This window comes from Dermacentor silvarum, chromosome 7 (genome assembly GCF_013339745.2).
Source record: "Dermacentor silvarum isolate Dsil-2018 chromosome 7, BIME_Dsil_1.4, whole genome shotgun sequence".
Classification (NCBI taxonomy): domain Eukaryota; kingdom Metazoa; phylum Arthropoda; class Arachnida; order Ixodida; family Ixodidae; genus Dermacentor; species Dermacentor silvarum.
Window position 1 is genome coordinate 183217293 of NC_051160.1, and position 19196 is coordinate 183236488.

Consider the following 19196-nt stretch of genomic DNA (forward strand, 5'->3'; position numbering starts at 1 on the left):
AAATCAACAAAAATATTTCTAAGAAATGTCAACAATTCGAGAGTCCGCAAAAACAGGAAAAGAAGAAAAACAATAAAACAAGACAGCAAGGTGCGTCCATCAAAACTAGCCGCCCAGATAGCTCATCTCTGTCAAACAGAGCGGCATAAGCAACGTCTTTGTAACATTCTGGAAAGCGGTTCCAATCCTTTTTTTTTTTCGCAGCAGGGGCTCCTTGCCTTTTCCGCGTTGACCCGCTTGCATATACAGTGTGGTTACGACACTTAGTGAATCCGTGTGATTTCCTTGCTATTTTCAGGCATAAGAAGCCTGTAGAAGCCTTCCCCGGTGTCCTCAGTGATCTGAACGAGGTGCCGTCTTCCTATTTCTGTAAATGGGGTTATGTAAGATGGGCGCTCAATGTTTATTCCTTGACGCGGAAAAGGCAAGCAGATCCTGCTGCGAAAAAAAAAAAAACATTGGAAACGCTTTACAGAATGTTACAAAGGGTTTTGGGGCATACAACACGTACGCCTGCAGCGCAAATCCTCAACCTATGCGAAAATCCATCAATATACGGAATGACTTCCAGACGAGAGCGTGAGTGTCCATTCGGTTTCTTGCTGCTGGTCACTGGTGACACGTACACATGTTTATCTTTCACTGGTGGCCGCTTTCAACATTGGCTGACAAATGTTAAACGTTATCGCTCGGCGCAGGACGCGCCTGCATTGGAAGCTTCTCGGACGTTATCGATGCTTCCATCCGTCGTCTGTGGTCACCCACGCCCATGTAATCTGATTGTATGAGCGACGCGAATTGTCTAGAACTTTCTGGAAGACACGCGGGCATCAGGGATTAATCTGGAACCTTCGATGACTCAGGTATAAAAGCCGACGCGTTTCGCCGCTGATCAGATTTTCTACGATCGCCGACTGTGTTCGCCGCTATCGTTGTGCTTTGAGTGTACCTTGCTTTTGTGGGCACAGGTTCGCCCAATAAACAACCAGTTTCGTCGTACACAGTTTTACGACTGTTTTCTTCAGCGTCACTACTACGTGACATCTGGTGGAGGTGCTAGTGCGTTCATGCAGCGAACGCCCCCGCAAAGCCGCGATCCAAGCCCGAAACCGGAGGACAACGCCAACGTCACCAAGGACCAGCGAGCTAGCCGTAGGCAGCAAGGACTTCTGCCGGAGTACGGACTTCTTCCCGAGAAGACCACAGCGATCAAGGCCAAGTCAACGACCCCAATGGCAGCCCCAGCGTCCCCCATCCTGCTGCAACAACCTCGGGAGCCCCCGACCTTCCGTGGATCATCGGCTGAAGACCCTGAAACCTGGCTGGAGACATACGAGCGGATCGCGACGTTCAACAAATGGAGCGACGACGACAAGCTACGCCATGTCTATTTTTCGTTGGATGACGCTGCTCGGACCTGGTTTGAGAACAGAGAGACCACCCTGGTTACGTGGGACCTTTTTCGTGAAAACTTCGTGAGGACCTTCACGAGTGTCGTAAGAAAGGAGAGGGCAGAGGTTCTCTTAGAAACCAGGGTGCAATTGCCGAACGAGAACATCGCGATCTTCACGGAGGAGATGTCTCGCCTCTTCCGCCACGCCGACCCCGACATGTCTGAAGAAAAGAAAGTTCGGTTCTTGATGCGGGGTGTCAAAGAGCAACTATTCACCGGATTGATGCGCAACCCGCCCAAGACTGTCGCCGAATTTCTTTCCGAGGCCACAACGATCGAGAAGACGCTTGAAATGCGCGCCAGGCAATACAACCGCCGTGCCCTGACCAACTACGCCGATGCTCAAGCTCTAGGCGCCGACGACCTGCGCGAGACCATCAGAGCAGTCGTTCGCGAGGAGCTGCAGAAGCTCTTACCCAGGTCGCAGCCTCAAGTGGCATCTATCGCCGCCGTCGTCAAAGAAGAAGTTCAGCGCTCACTTGGAGTTCCTGATGTGCAGCCGCAATCGCCGCAACCCCAGCCGGAAGCGCTGACTTACGCCGCCGTTGCCCGTCGTCAAGGCCCTCCTTCACGCTCGCACCAGGGCCAAGTAACGCCGCAGTTCCGTCGCCCACCGCCGCCGCCGCAGCCAGCACGCCCGCCCGTCACCCAGCGCAGCTACCCGAGAAAGACGGACATTTGGCGCGCCCCCGACCACCGCCCGCTCTGCTATCACTGCGGGGAAGCTGGTCATGTCTACCGCCGATGCCCATACCGCGAGATGGGCCTACGAGGGTTCGCCGTCAACGCGCCGCGTCCACAGCTTGGCGAGCGGCCACGTGACATCGCCGACTACCTCGCCGGAGCCCAATGGCAACCACGACGACCTGAAGTCATCCACGTGGTGCGTCTTAAGCCTTTCTACGCCCGCTGACAAACTTAGGTACTTTGTTATTTTGTTATTGTTTTTTGTTATTTTGTTTATTACGCATGGTTTTGTTTTCGCTTTTGTGTTTGTTTGTAGCATCGGGACGATGTTTTTTAAGGGGAGGGTATTGACACGTACACATGTTTATCTTTCACTGGTGGCCGCTTTCAACATTGGCTGACAAATGTTAAACGTTATCGCTCGGCGCAGGACGCGCCTGCATTGGAAGCTTCTCGGACGTTATCGATGCTTCCATCCGTCGTCTGTGGTCACCGACGCCCATGTAATCTGATTGTATGAGCGACGCGAATTGTCTAGAACTTTCTGGAAGACACGCGGGCATCAGGGATTAATCTGGAACCTTCGATGACTCAGGTATAAAAGCCGACGCGTTTCGCCGCTGATCAGATTTTCGACGATCGCCGACTGTGTTCGCCGCTATCGTTGTGCTTTGAGTGTACCTTGCTTTTGTGGGCACAGGTTCGCCCAATAAACAACCAGTTTCGTCGTACACAGTTTTACGACTGTTTTCTTCAGCGTCACTACTACGTGACAATATAGACGAGCAGTCACTCGGTCAAGCAGCGCAGCCGCTCACTTGGAAAGCCTGCAGAAGTCAAGCGTTGCACCTGTAGAGAAAAGCGGATACAGGTCCACTTTTTCTCCAATTGTACGCAATATGCAGCTTAAACCAAATGTGAAGATAAAGTGACAATCTATATAAAGGCTAGAACCTTTCCGAGATCATAGAGAATCCGTGCGAAACGTCTAGCGGGCCTGTTTTAGGTGCGAAGCACCTTATCCGCTCGGCCTGTCGTCACGGTAAGCAAGCGGCTCGCGCTCCTCACGCGCTCGTGCCACTGCTCCCGCGTTCTCGTCGTCGCCGTCTTCCACAGCCAGGCTGCGTCGCCCCTCATCATTCCAGCGTAGTATTTCACTCCTCTTCTGTGGTCGCAATGGGGAGCACTACGTTAGGGTGACTACAAACATAGTGCAGGATGGGTAGCCCACGTTGACGGGGTCATGAGCTTAAGGCAGTATGAGCTCATTAGCGGTGCATCACTGCATGCTTCGCACTTCCACAGGTTTCACGTTAGTGGAGCTCACGGAGTAAGATAAGACAGGAGCGCCGACTCCGCTCGTCTGGAAGGGACACTTTCTGCAACGCCGGCTCCTGCTTCACAGCGTGTTCGCCAGACGGCGCTACGAATTAAGAAAAACTCTGCAGCGGAGAGGAGCAAAGGACTCTCTCACGGCGCCTGCTTGCCTAGCCGTTTTGTCGTCTGCTCCGCGCACGCCCTGACGACTGTAGTACTTGCGCTTTATTATTTGTGCGCATATATTTTTTCTGTTTGATTGCTGTCAAATTGAGACGGCCTACGGCCCACGCTTGTAGCAGACGACACGCTCAGCGGGTGCCGCGCTGCCCGTTCTGCGCCGCCGTCGCCGCCGTCGCCGCCGGTCTCCGCCGGTCTCCGCCACTCAGCGCATGCGCACATGGAAGCAAGCTGTTGAGTGTTTTCCACGCACCTCGACAGATGACGCTACGAGATGTATAATTTGCGTTGCACGTTTTGTCCCGAGCGAATGCGTTGCGCGGCGGTGGAGTAGGCGCTCCTGTCTTATCTTACTCCGTGGTGGAGCTGCATTTCGCCCAATGGTCATTTGACACTTATGCTCCAACCGAGCCTACGGTTTAACTCGTGCTAACTGTAATAATTTCGGCTGCACGCTGGGAAACCCAAGAATCCGGCTAGGGCCAAATTTTTTTATTAAAATTGCACCAGAGATATAATTTGCCTGTAAATAAATCACACAATTTAAATTTTCCCCGAGACGTGACATGGGCCCAATTTCCTGCCAATATAAGCTCGCCGTCACTTTGCGTTCATTGCATGCAAAGTAAAAACATGTCTATAACGTTAGCAAACGCGTAATTAAGCGACAAGGAATAAACATTCAGCGCCCATCTTACATAACCCCATTTACAGAAATAGGAAGACGGCACCTCGTTCAAATCACTGAGGACACCTGGAAAGGCTGCTACAGGGTTCTTATGCTTGAAAATAGCAAGGAAATCACACGGATTCACTAAGTGTCGTAACCACACTGTATTCGGGGAGGCACTCGCGCAACCCGGTCTTGAATCGTCTTCAAAGGTATAGTCACAGATCGTATGACATAAAGATAACCATTATGAAATGCTGGTTGCCAAGTCACTGTGGTATAAAAATAGCAAGTAAATAAAATAGCAGATCAGGATGCGGCAAAAGCTGCCTTTACAGATATGAACCAGTTTCCAAGTCAAGACATTTGTCCGCCAAAGGCTCCGAAAGCGCTGGCAGAGTGAGCGTGATATGGAAACAGAAAACAAATGACACTCAGTGAAACCACCCGTGCAGAAAAGTTATCCACTGAAACCTCCTAGGCTGTCAGAAGTAGCACTCTGTTGATGACGAGTGGGACACAGATAAGGAACACACGTGCACTTTTTTACCTGGAGGAGAGTCGCCAATCTGCGAGAAATGTGGAGAGCAGCTAACTGTTTTGCACATTTTAACTGAATGTCGTCGAAAGTGTAGGATATTTTAAAAGCATTTTCGCACATCATATTTTCCGTGCGCTTCTAGTTTTTGATCGCGCAGCGCCGCTTTATTATTGCGTTTTTGTTGTAGCGCAACGATATCAGATGCGTCCTGAATTAGACGTCAGACAAGTTCTTGGGGCAAGTTATAAGTAACAATCGAGTTCGTTATTTGCTACTTCTACCACCACCCACTTTTTTTCTTGCTGTCTTTGCGTGTTCGCCCAATAAAGGGCATCAGTACATTGCTCTCGGACGCATTATTTTGACCTTATGCTCCAAAGGAAGATAACAGCTCGGACCAGTTTGTGCTGCCTCCCACAAGAAGCAGGAACTGAGGAACGGCGAAGGAGCCGCCGAGGGTAGCAGCTGCCGCCAGAATTCGGAGGCTTGCCTATGCCAGTTCGTCAGGTGAAGAAGGCAACGACCACCACCATGGTGAGCACAACGACCGGCCCAGTACACCATCCATGGCAGCCACCGACCTTTCGAGTTCCCAAAGAGTGGCTCGAACAAATTGAACGGGTCGCAACCTTCAACTGCTAGTCCGACACGGAGAACATGTATTTATCATTAGAAGAATCTGCGAGGACGTGGTTCGAAAACCACGAAGCGACCTCTTGGACAGCGTTCCGAACGAAGCTCACGCAGACGTTTACAAAAGCTATTCGAAAATAAAGCGCTGCACTTTTGCTTGAGACGAGAAATCAATGGCCAACCGAAAGCGTTACGGTCTATGCAGAAGAAATGGAATGCCTCTTTCGTCGCGCCAATCCAGAGGATAAGAAGGTCCATCACCTCGTGAGACTCTTCGCCGCGATAATCCTCCAACCACCGTCGCGGAATTCATCACTGAAGCACTCAACATCCGGGGACGATAGTATGAACACCTATAAGGCGCGGTCCAAGCCCACGACACGGATTTCAATGGCATCGACACAGCCAGCCTTAGAGACCTTATCCGAAGAACTGCAGAAAATTTGCCCGACAGTTCAAGTGCAAGCCAGGTCCCTCTCCGAAGGTATCAGAGAGGAGTTGGAACAATCCCTTCGCTGAACTCCACGGGCACCGCAGGTACTGCAGCCAGAAGGACTGGCACCTGAGATCATGACTTTCGCATCTGCACTGCAAAGACAAGCACGATCAGCCAGCTCGCGGTGGGAACCCTACAGGCCGCCCTCAGCCCCCATGTAGCACAAAAGAGATACATAACGTTTTCGTAGCGCTTATCCGAGACGATAAAAACGGTTTAAAGAAGACAACTTCGTCGGTAAAACGTCGTATATATCGGCTAATGTCCGGCTTAATTACTTTTCTGAGACGATCTATAACATGTCTTCAAGACGTATTCAAAAAGCTCGTCTAGAAATAGGATTGGGAAAGAAACAAATAAGCCCTTTGCCAAAGCTATTCATATCCAATTTCTAAACGTTTTAAGAGGTTATGAAAAAGCTGATCTAGAAATGGTCTTGGAAGGTTTACGATAATCTGAAGCTAATTTTCGGGGGTTCCAGATGAGTCGAAGCGTCGGTGTCGAGGGCAAAAGAGCTCCTGGTGCAATGCCAAGCACTGTTGCCTATCGACGCCGACGCATCCTCTACTGTCACATGAAAATGAACATGTCAGCGAAAATGAATCTAAAATACCGCCTTTGGTATGCAGCAACGGTGTTTACAACCAAAATGGGAATGACATCTCGCTAAGAAAAAATGGGCGTGTCTGGACGAGCATCCAGGCCAGGGCTTTTGCACCAAGCGCGCTTGAAATAAGGATAGCATGACAAAGCAAAAGTTTATTTAAAAGGTAACACTTGTGCAAGATTTGAGCAAAATGTATAATAAATACAAAGTAAATTGAATTAAAAGTACCCGAACAATGACTAAAGCGCGCAGAAACAATTCTCAATGAACTAGTAACTGATAACAATGAGTAGAACATACAAACAAAATTCGTAAAATTTGTTATTTAGCAAAGTAAACAGTCCATGCTGTCAGATGAACAAACTAGAGCTATTTAGAAATTGATATCACAGCAACTGCAAGAAGCAGACTGAGAAATGCGAGATTTAATCGCATGGTAGCTGCTTACAAGCAGTGTTACCAATAATCTAGAAGCTTGGAATAAACACAAAAAGAAATAAGGCCGCATAGTATCAAAAACAAACACTGGGAACATGTTAAAATGAAAAATATTGCCTTTAGGATACGTCAAATAATGTAATGATGTAAGAATTAAAAGAACCATAAAACAAAAAAGCAACAATCAAAAGGGACAATAGTATAAAATACTCAAACAGGGAAATCAGTGTCACAAGTGAGCACCACTGTTACGCAGTGTACGATAAGACTGAGTAATGCTACATAAATATAATGAGCTTAGCATTCTAGTACATGAGAAATGGATGTATTAGCCTCATATTAAAAACTTATATAAACCTGGAAATGAACTGTAATGCACTGGGAGCGGCATTTAAGTAACCAAGGAAGTAATTCTCGGTTTATCAGAAAAGCATTGTACAAGAGGCACATATGTACCACTCTGGTAAAAAAACATCAATACGGTCGCAATGAGTCATCTTCCAACTAGTCAATACATTTGCACACTGCCATGTCACTCTTTGCACACATCTCCTGTTTCCAAAAGTAAAAAAAAAAGAACATTCTGCATGAGAAAAAGCTTTCACACAAGTAACCCCGAGCAAACGCTTTACAATGCAGTTCGCCCTCTAGCAGCCATCGTCATCTTCCTCGGCCGCTTTTTATACAGGATGTGTCACGTATCTTGGCCCAAACTTTCAAATATGCAAATGCCACGTAGCTGGATAAGGTAATGTTGTTTGTCGTCGCTTGGAGATACTCAGATTTTTTTGTACTCCACCTAATTAGATAATAATTATTCATTTATTATTAAACTTCTAAATTATTACAATTTGATAAGTGTCAATGAGAAAACTGTAGAGCAACATGAATAACTCCCGATACAGCTTTCTGTTGCTGAATACGTAATATATAAAAGCGTTTTTCCAAGTGTGAAATAAGCTCCCGAACACACTCAAAACTGCCGCGCAACTGGCCGTTCGAGCCAGTTTGCATGTATTTGACACTTATCGCATTATAATAACTGAGAAGTTGATTATTAATAAAGACTAATTATCTAATTAGGCGGAAGGCAAAATATAATCTGAGTATCTCCAAGACGGCAAACAATACTTTGGTTCGGTCCAGCTACGTAGCATTTGCACATTTTTTTTTAAGTTTGGCCCAAGTTAAGTGAAACTAGAGGCTTCGGCTAGTCGGTACGTACTCGAGAGTGGAACAGCGTGAAAAAACGAAGGAAAAATACTGGAACACACACCATAGCTGATGTGCCCTTCTTGTCCTTCGTCTTTTCGCGCTGTTCCCCTGTCGAGACTAAACGGCTCGCTCCGGCGCGTGTCTAGTGCTGCAAGGTTTAAAAAAAAGGCAGAATAAGAGAGCTTGTTCTGCTTCTGCCATCGGTCCGAACAGTTCTCAGGTCTTCTACTCAAGGCGAGACTGCCGATCTTCAAGGTGCTACAGCGGAACGGTCGTTGTTGCTACAGCACCTCTTGCTGAATTGTCAACGATGCGGTTGGCCAGCTCGGCATGATTATCGACGGACATGTCTTCTTGTGTGGCAGCCAAGGCGACCACAGAATTCTGCCGCAGGCGCTGAAGGAACAGTTGACGCAGCAGCGGGCTGTTTGCGTCCAGCCTACAGTCACTAAGAAGCCGCCGCATTCGACTTAGAAGTTTCGACCGTCGACGAGCTCCTCTTCGTTGAGAAGCTGCTGAAACCGCCTGCGCGCAGACACGGACTTGCGATCCTGCATCGTCGATTTGAAGTGGTCATAGGGTGTGGTGTCGTGGGGTGAGTCCACAGCTTCTCGGAACTCCTCAACCGTCCCTGCCTGTAGACAGCATGGAGAATGCGCCGAAGGTCGCAGATGGCCTCCACCTGCGTAAATCAGGTTGCAGGATTTTTTGGCGAAAAAGACGGCCGGTGAATCTGCAACGTGGCGAGGCCCTCTGCGCTGGTTGTCGGTCTCTCGCTGGTGTCCATGACGTGGTGCTCGCCATAAGATCACATCCGGGTCAACGCGTTATAGCGACCGAGGTTAGGTCCACTACAACGCGTGTCAGCGAGCGGAAGATCTGAGAACCGTTCGGACAGAGCAGAAGCAGCTCTTTTATTTTCCTCCCTCCTTTTATAACCTCGCAGCACGAGACAAACGCATCGGAACGCGCTAAAGGCGGCCGATGGCTGCTAGAATAACCACATCCAAAAATATATGGCACACAGTCTAGGCAGAATTCCGTTCATGACTTGGGAGCACACCACTGTGCAGTCCCTTTGGCAAAGGAACTGTCGTACATGCTGGTACTTGAAATGTTTTCCATGCCCTGGACAAGTACGCCAGATATTTGCACTGGTGCTTCATTTCGTCGAAGTGGGCACGTATCCTGCACTACGCTGGTAGTTGAAATGTTTTCATTGCAGATGCAGTGGCTTCACGAGAAAGACTTGCCCACATACTACCGCTGAGGGTGTCCCAGCTAACTTGAGCCAGAGTTAAAAATATGCCACAGCACACTTAGACGACCCGACCAAATGCATGTTGTTGACTATTGTTTGCACTAAATCACAGTGTCTTTTGTTTTCGGCTAAATTGCACAATTAGTCAAGATTAATTAACGAACTTCTTAGGCAAACAAAATTCAAATTATGAAGTTGTAGAGCGGTCTGCAAAACGTCCGATTAAACAGTGTCTAACTTTCTATTTATTAAGTATGAGTTTTTTTTCCCGCTTACTGCAGATGCCTGCGAAATTAAAAAAAAATACCACGCTAAAAGCAACAGGGCAAGCGTTATCGCAGCGCAAGCGATAACGGTTGCTGGCGTAAATCGCGCAGCCAAGGCCTGCGTCGCTGCCCCGTCGCTTAAGCGGCAACACGCCCTGCTATATGCTATGTTCGTTTGTACGCGGAACGTTTCGGAGCACTGCAATCGCGGTGAGCAAGCAAGCATGTCACGTGGTATGTTTTGTATTTCGAGGACATCTGCAGTAAGCGGGAAAATAGTAATACTTAATCGACAGAAAGTTAGAAAATGGATAATCGGACGTTTTGCAAACAACTCTACAACTTTCTCATTGGAATTTCTGGTGTACCTTCGTTGCTTCAGAAATTGGTTAAATAATCTTGGCTAATTATACGATTAAGCAGAATACAAAACACAGTAACTTATGCCCTACAATAGTAAGCGACATGGATTTCGTCGCGTTCGAGTGTATCGGCATATTTTTAAACTCTGGTTAAAGTTAGCTGGGACACCCTGTATGTGCCCTTGCTCTTCACTTGGTAGCACCAGAGGTAGCACTGAAGTGTTCCCTCTAGGTGTGCTTGCTAGATAAGTGGGGGAGCCTACACATTCTTTCAAATTTTGCAGCTTGTAACGAACCATATTACAGCAGAATTAAGCTACTATGTTAAAGAAATACTAAATATTATTATGACTTATCCAACTCATATATACACAAAATATGCAACTACAACACGGTATCCGGATCATAAAAACAAATATAATGAGTCGAACTATAAAAAAATATTGCGCGAGTTGTTCTGAACATCTTGCTCAATTAAATGAGCACATATGTAGATTCTGCAATAAATGTGCCAAGCATTTCAAGTTAAATTAGCGACAGCTTATGTAATACCATTGTAAATTGCGTTCACTCGCCCTTCCTTTGCTAGCACTCTGATTGCTTGCATTTCTTAAGCGATTCGGAGAACGTCCTTTAATCCAGACGAGGGAAGATGTCCCAATGTAATTTCATGTGTTGTCCCACACTTTCACCAGTGGCCACCATATCATCATATGTCATCTGTCACCCATTAAAATTTGGTTGTGAGTCTGCACACGTGGTGTATTTTTCGTCCTTTGTGCTAGCGCAGTTAAAATCTTTCTAATGTGAACTTGAACCAACCAGCCCAACTTGGTGCAAGCGATATTAATAGCTTGAAGAAATCGGGCCACGTGATATTAGTGGGAGATATGAACGCGCTCATGGAAAATTTCAACGGATATACAGACTACAACGGTTCTCTAGTTCTGGATCTGTGTGATGAGCAGAACCTTATAGTAGTTAACAGCTCCCTGTGTCATGGACAGGTAACGTGACAATGCGGAAACAGGCAGTCATGTATCGACTACGCCTTAGTCTCAGAAATCCTCGACGAACAAGTACACCAAATAGACTAAAATGAAAAAAAAAATATAGCCGAAGTAGCGATCATGGACATTTAACGTTTACGTTCGGGGAGATACTAACGTAAAACACGAACCAATAGCATCAGAATTTCTAAATATGAATGAAGAACTATTAACAAAATCGGCAAAAACAAAGAGAGGAAAATTGAGGCTTTTCCTACAGCAATATGGGAATATAAGGAACTAGTAGATGTTATGTTGCAGGAAATAACACAGATACGGCAAAAAAAAAAAAATGTTGGATTGGAACGAGGAAACCACTTAAGTGGCGGAACAAGGAAATAAAGCAAGCTATAGAAGAGCGTAAGCAGGCGTCTAGGGATCATCGAGAGGCTAAAAAGTTTGGATTACAAGAAGAGGTGCTCCTTAGATGGAATACATGCCGAGAAAAGAAAAGCGTGGCGAGTGAGCTCGTGCAAGAGAACATTAAATGCGCAAGTGAACGCTGGGTGCATAAGATTCGCCAAAGCGAGAAAGGCGCCCCAAAAAGATGCGCTGCGGTACATCACAGACGTTATTAGGGATAACTTCGGCCCGAGTAGCTCAGATAACAGATCCAGCAACAACAGAGAAGCCTGAGAAATGAAAATTTAGCATAGAAAGCTTTTATTGAAAAAAAAGCAGCAGAAAATTTCCCCAATAACACGGCAGCAGGACCCGATGAAATCCCAATACAGCTAATCAAAAACCTCGGTTTAAAAAGCAAGGCACTGTGGACTAATGCCGTAGAGCAAGTGATTAGAGCAAATAAAATTCTGGTTGGATGGCACGAAAGCAAGATGAATCTCAGCTACAAAGGCAAAGGAGATAAGGATAAGACGAGCTCGTACAGACCAGTTACAATAACGTCGGTGATATATAGCTGTATCTGGAAGCGTTGCGCATACACACGGACAAACACAGGAAAAAAAGAGACGTAAACGATTGGCATTGCAAGCCATAAAATGAGAACTGTCAAAGTGGGTGGAGAAAAACGATGTATTGGGGGAACTACAGTTTGGGTTCAGGCCAGGCTGACGCTTAGAGGATAATATGTTTGTACTAACTCAATGCACAGAGATTTCAGTAGCTCAGAAAATACCTATATCGATAACATTTCAAGATATTAAAGGAGCCTATCACTGAACTGTAGTTCTGGCGCAACAAAACTGAGAGGAAAGAAGAAGGGAGTGAAAGGACTTTCCTCTTGTTGCGCCAGAACTACATTTCAAGCATGAACCAACTAGGCCAGCATCGCATTGTGCTACATGACAACGTAGACAGGGTTAAGCACGAAGGAATAGATGACGATTTCGTGGAGGGAGATATATAGAGACAACCAAGTACAAGTTGTATGGTAAGGAATGAAGTGGTGAGAATTCACACAGGACTGAAGCAAACATGTCTTCTGCCTCCATTGTTGTTCACGCTTGATGTTAAGTGCATATAAAGACGACTGGAAAACAGCGAATTAGGGTTTGATTTATCCTGCGTGCGTAATGGACAAATGGTGCAACAGCAGGTTCCTAAACTGATGTATGCGGACGACATAGTGCCACTAGCGGAAAATGCAAAGAGATTTACAGGTGCTTGCGAATATGTGGCAAGGCAGCGACAAATCTAGGCTATGTCAGAAAAATCGGGAATTATGATCTTTATTGACCAAACGAGTAAATACTTGGTGTCAATTCGACAGCAAGTTATACCCATAGTAGAGCAATATAAGTACCTAGGCGTATACATAAACGAAGGAAAGACTTACTCAAGCATCCACCGAGATAATCTGAAAATAAAGGGGAAGCGGAATGCAGCAATAATGAAACGTAGAGCACTGTGGGGCCACAATAAGTATGAAGCGCTGCGTGGAATCTGGAAAGGAGTAATGGTGCCAGCGCTAATATTCGCAAATGCCATTCTATGCTCAAAATTAGATATCTTGTCGGGGTTGGAAGTTATTGAAACATCGGAAGGGCCGATTGGCTTTGAGAGCCCATGGTAAAATCACAAATGAGGCAGTGCAGCGTGACATGGGTTGGGCCTCTTTTGAAGTCAGAGAAGCACATAGCAAAATTAGTTTTGAAGAATGGCTGAGGAACATGGATGAAAATAAACGGGCGGCTAAAGTTCACATGTATCCGTACCTGCTGAAAAGCGTGGATACAGAATGAAGAGGTCAAGAAAGTTAGCAACTAAGTACAGGGTAATTGAAAGTGTACATAGACAACCAGGAGTCATCAGTAAGAAAGTGACAAAAATGGAGACAGTGAATCGGATGCAAAGAAAGACAACAAAATCAACCATGGAGATTTACAAGAACGACGACAAATAAATTTGAAGGGAAGATCTGTTTAATAACACTTACTATTTGAGGCTCAAGCCATTTGCCTAAGTACAAAAAGCACACTAGAGGAAATATTCTGAACTAGATGAGATAAGCAAGATACGTTTTGAGCATTGGTGAAAAAAAAACTGGGAATAGATCCATACGACCGGATCAGTTGCAATCATAGGTAGCGGTAAAGGTAGATAAAGAAGTTTTTGAAGAAAAAAAGAGCAGCGTTTTTTTCTTCAAATATATGGACACTCCTGGCAAACTTACATCGTCGGCGTCGCCGTGATGTTCCGTATAAAGTTCAAATGCGGAAAGATCAAGGCCACGCGTCGTACGCTGTAGATGTGAGAGAAAGTTTGCAACGGTGAGCCGAAAAGGATGCGGCTTGTTGCGGGATCGTTTACTCGCGCGCGCAAGGGAGGAAGGCGGGGAGACTGTGCGCTCTAGGAGGGAGGGGGGAGAGGGGGCAGGTTAATGCGCATCGCCTCATCTACTCCGGCTGTGGCGGCTGAGCGCGGCCGCGCGCACCATATCTTGGAGGTAATCTGCGATAGGTTCGAAGGCTAGGCTACACGAGATAACTGATGGCTTCGCGAGTGCCGTGTTCTCGCGCGCCTGGTTCGCATTGAAGCGAGATGTAGTACGAAGGGGAATTTGCAGCCGCTGTTCGTCATGTCAGCGTTCTCACAGCGAATGTCAGTGGTCATCGAATGAGAGGTGTTCGTGTTTTCCTCTGCGCGCGTGGCAACTTGCTTGTTAATTTAGGTAGTAAGTGAATATATTACAGTTGTTTATGTAGCTGCAAAACTTTACTAATCTTACTTCGTATAGCTGTCCAATAATTTGCTATCGCAATCAATGTTTCTTTCGGGCGAAACTACGACATTTTTCTTGGTTATGTTATCTAATCAGCTTTATGATGCGCTCTGTTTTGGAAAAGCGGCCAAGGTCGATCGGCCATACGGTAGGCATGTCGCCTGCAATAACGGAGTCCGGCTTCGCCGCATAGCTTTGGTTGCTTGCCAGGCAAGCTGGCGGACCTACGTGCTACTCTGTTACCTACGCGCAACACTGGGTCGCACGAACATTGTCTTTTTAGAGCGATAGCTCTACTACTCCAGGTACAAACCCACAAAACGCCTGGGTTCCGTAGATCTGACCTTCAAACTCAGCCAAGGTCAAACAGGGACTACCACTACCGGCGGCTACTGCGTACGCCACGTGGGCCCCCATATCTTGAAAGCGATCTGCGATGTGGACAAAGTGCGCGGGCACGTGGGTCTCATCTTCAAAGCGGCCTGCGGTGTGTACTAAGTGCGCCGAGGACTGGTAGCTTCGTATGCGCTCTGCTTTCGACGCTTAGTTCGCGTTGAAGCGAGACGCAGCATGCGCTCGCTGCTGCTGCCGCGCCGAGCGGCGTCCGTGTCCTTTCCGAAAGCAAGCAAAACCGTGCTCAGCAAGCTTGGATTAGCCGCGTTCAACCACGGCATGTTTTCTACGCCGTTCAACCATGGTGCTCAGGCGTTTTTTATAGGCGGCCAAACTATGCGTGGCAGTGTTCCGCCCCTCCCCCCTTTTTTTATCCACTTTAAAGTGTTGCCCATCCGGGGATATTTCGGAGGCAGTCAGCGAAAAAGGAAAAAAAAAAACTCGGTGCTACCATTGAGAGAAATGCAGCTCCACTAATGGGCAGTGCGCAGTGATGCACCGCTAATGGGCTGCCTTAAGCAATGGCCCGTAAACGCGGCCTCCCCATTGCGACGACCGATGTGGAACTGTTCGCTGGAATGATGAGCGGCAACGCAGCCAGCTGTGGAAGACGACGACGAACGCGGGAGCAGTGGCACGAGCGCTCGCCCAGCGCGAGCGCGAACCGCTTGCTTGCCTATACGACGACGACTACGACAGGAGACGCGCACAGCCCGGCCGCATAAGGTGCTTCGCAGCTAAAAAAAATGATTACGTTGTATACAAAAATGGTAGAATGAAAATCATGTATAGCACAGCTGAATAAATCAAGCAGGCTAGCCCGGGTAGCCCCCTTTTAAAGGGGAAGCCAATATAAACTTCATCATCACCGCGGCGGCGCCAGCCGTACGGAGAGAAGGAAGAAAACACGCGTTCGCGCATAGCATTCGCCGCAAGCGTTTTCTGGTAAAGAAGATTGCACAAGCTAAAGCTGCCGGTCTATATAACGGCTGCTTCAGAGAACACTTGCAAAGATTTTTAAAGGTTGCCTGTGGCAAATATCACAATTGGATCTACAACAGCAGACCTTTGAGCTGGTCTGCTCCAAGAGGCGGACTTGCACAAAAAATGAAATGTATAACCCACTAATTAGCAAAAATTAACTAATTACGTATTTAACTAATTACCTTATGGCCCATATTGCAATGTACAAATTGTAGCCGTGGATTTCACAAGGCACTTGGAACGAATTCTCAGGATGACACCAGTTCCGAGATTTTATTTCCAAACTTCGCGAAAAAGTGCATTGGCATTCCAGTTACTTTTGTGTTTCAATGCATAAAAAGATGTTTTGTTTAGAAAGTAATGTCATCGCACCCAGGGCGCACCCAGGGGCAACGAAGCCATTGTGGTGACTCAATGTAGGACAATTGTGTCCCGCCGTGGTGGCCAGTGGCTATGGCATTTTGCAACGGTTCACAAAATCTCGTGTTTGAGGCGGTGGTCGCGTTGCGATGCAAGTGGTGGTGGGTTGCAGCCATGGGCAGGTTTAGCCTAGTGAACAAGGCAAGCAATTGCTCCGCCCGAGCGTCTCTTATAATATCACTGCGGTGTTTCACCACATGTCCATCGAACCAGTCCCTCTTAAGAATGCAATAAGGAGACGTGAAATTTCTCTGCGGGCTGATCCTTCGGGGAAGACAAGGTGTTCTAGGAAGGTCCTTTTCGGACTTGTATATTGGATTGGAGCGAGCGGTATGGATCAGAGAGGGGATAGCCGACATTCTGGTTGACATTAGGAGGAAAAAATGGAGCTGGGCAGGTCATGTAATGCGTACACTCTTAAAATAAACTTAGTAAAAAGCTAGTAAATGCACCTTTTTACAAAGTTACTCTGTATTTTACTACCTTCTGACTAGTTCTGTACTAGCCAGCGGTTAGTAAAGCTAGTAAGTGCTCCTTTACTAACCAGAAATGCTTCTTAGTAGTTTTTACTAAGTAACTACTAACAACTACTAACTCGTCTGGCCTTGGCCTATCATGCTGTGATGGTAACAGTCTTATGCGAAATTGAGATAAACTGTAGTGTTGCTCAATATGTTGGATATTTAACAGTATGTTGGATATATAACAGTTATATGCGACATCGTAGCACACATATGTACAGACAGTAGGCTTTAGACATTTTTGCACAAAGCTATGATTATTTAATCAAATACATGGGTTCCCACCGGTGCCACATGTGCTCCCTCAAACTAGGCCTATTACCTCGTGAAGTTGCCCTTTCAGTAAGTGTTGCGTAGTACCTTGGTCGTTCTGTTTGTATGTCCTTGCTTGTCGTTGTTTGTTGGAGATAGTAGTACATTCTTGCCCGGAATGAGTGCGCCTTCATGTCCTTGGTAATAAACATTACGTGTATGTATATACCATCAATTAATGCGATAGGGCGCGGTTATTTTTTTTTTCATGTGTATTCTTTTACTTTCTTATGCTTTTACAATACCATCGACTTTATATGGCAATGCAAGCGGCAATCGAATAGGCGCCATTGTATTGTTGGTAATTATATTTCAGTTGCGTTAGTACCTGCACTATCGAGGTAGTATTAAATTAGTACCAAGTTAGTGTTTTTTACTAGCTTCAGCAGGTAGTGAAAAGTACTAGCCATCATTTTACTACCTGCACTTAGTTGTGCTTTTTGGGACTAGTAACGTGTTAGTATTTACTTAGTGAATATGACGACCTTTTTTTTAAGAGTGTAGGAGGTAGACCATTAGAGTTACGGAGTGGATACCAAGAGAAGGGAAGCACAGTCGAGGACGGAAGAAAACTATACGTGGGGTGAGGAAGTTAGGAAATTTGCAGGCGCAAATTGGAATCCGCTAGCGCAATACAGGGGTAATAGGTGATCGCAGGGACAGCCCTACGTCCTGCAGTGAACATAAATATAGGCTGATATTGGATTGAATACCGGCCGTGGCTCCCACATTTCAGCGGGCACGAAATGCAATAACAGCCATGTACCGTGCACGCAGTGCACGGTAAGGAACCCCAGGTAATAAAAATTATTACGGAGGCTACCACTACGGCGTTGCTCACATTCATATTGTAGTGGGGAAGAGAGTCCGCGACCATTGGGAGAGGATGACGAAGTCCAGCAGCCCGGAGAGCGCGAGGCAGCGACCGATGCTCTTGAGCCAAGGCTGTTGCGTAGCCCCAACAGCTTTTAAATAAACCCCCTCACAGATAGGTGAAAAGGTGCCGGGTATTCTCCCAGTCTCCCAACGTGGAACTACGAAGCCGTACCATACCTCCAGCGTCAGCGATGCTGGAAGAAACCACCACGCAAGGCTCCTCCCAGACTCAAGCCACCGTCTGTCCCGGCGTGCTGCCTCTGCGTCACCTACCGATATTCAGCGAGACGGACGGTCAAGACGTCGAGGACTGGCTGACAACTTATCAGAGGGAGAGCGCAGTCAACAAATGGGACGATGCCACTAGGCTGACCAATGTAGTCTTTTACTTGACCGGCGTCGCCAGTCTCTGGTTCCGGAACCACGAAGCGGAGATTAATAACTGGGCGTCGTTCAAGACAAGGTTTTCGGAAATCTTCGGCCGCCCCGCGCTACGCAAACTCCGCGCAGAACAGCGACTTCGTGAACGCGTTCAATAACCCGGTGAGAACTTCACCAGCTATACTGAAGACGTCGTCGACTTGTGTAAGCGTATAAACCCGTCGATGTACGAGTCGGACAAGATCAAGCAAAGCCTCAAAGGAATAGCTGATGATGCATTTCAAATGCTATTGGCAAAAGACCCACGAACCGTCGCTGGTGTTGTCAGCTTGTGCCAGAGTTTCGACGCATTGCGCAAGCAACGCGCCCAAACTCGCCGCCGTCAGGAACAGAACGACTCCATCGTGGCGTTGACTTTGGGTGACCAGAATGCACTGTTGCTTCAGATCAAGCAGTTCGTACGTGAGGAGGTCGCCCGACAGCTCTCCATTTAACGAGAACGCCTGAGCGAGCCCAGGCTCAACATCTGGCCCCAGTCATGCGCCAAGTTATACAGGGAGAAGTCACGGACGCTTTGCCTTTAGCTCGTCCGCCACCTCCGAAGCCTGCGCCCTTGTCGTATACACAAGTCGTCGCTGCCGGGCCGCCTCGTCAACCGACATATTCTTCCTCGTCGGCACCCGTTCGGCCTCCTCCTTTCAGCCGACCAGTCCCAACAAATCCATGGCGCACTGCGGATAATCGCCCTATCTGTTATTCTTGCGGCTATGCAGGACGTGTGGCAGGCTTCTGTCGCAGTCACCCTCCTGTTCCAATAGATGTCATGCGACCGTATGCTTACGATCCTGGGCGCTTTGACGGCACAGCACGGCTACAACAATCCTCTTCACCCCAGTGCATGCCCTCAGCTACCCGCCGATCTCTATCCCCCCGACCTCGCTCTCTGTCAC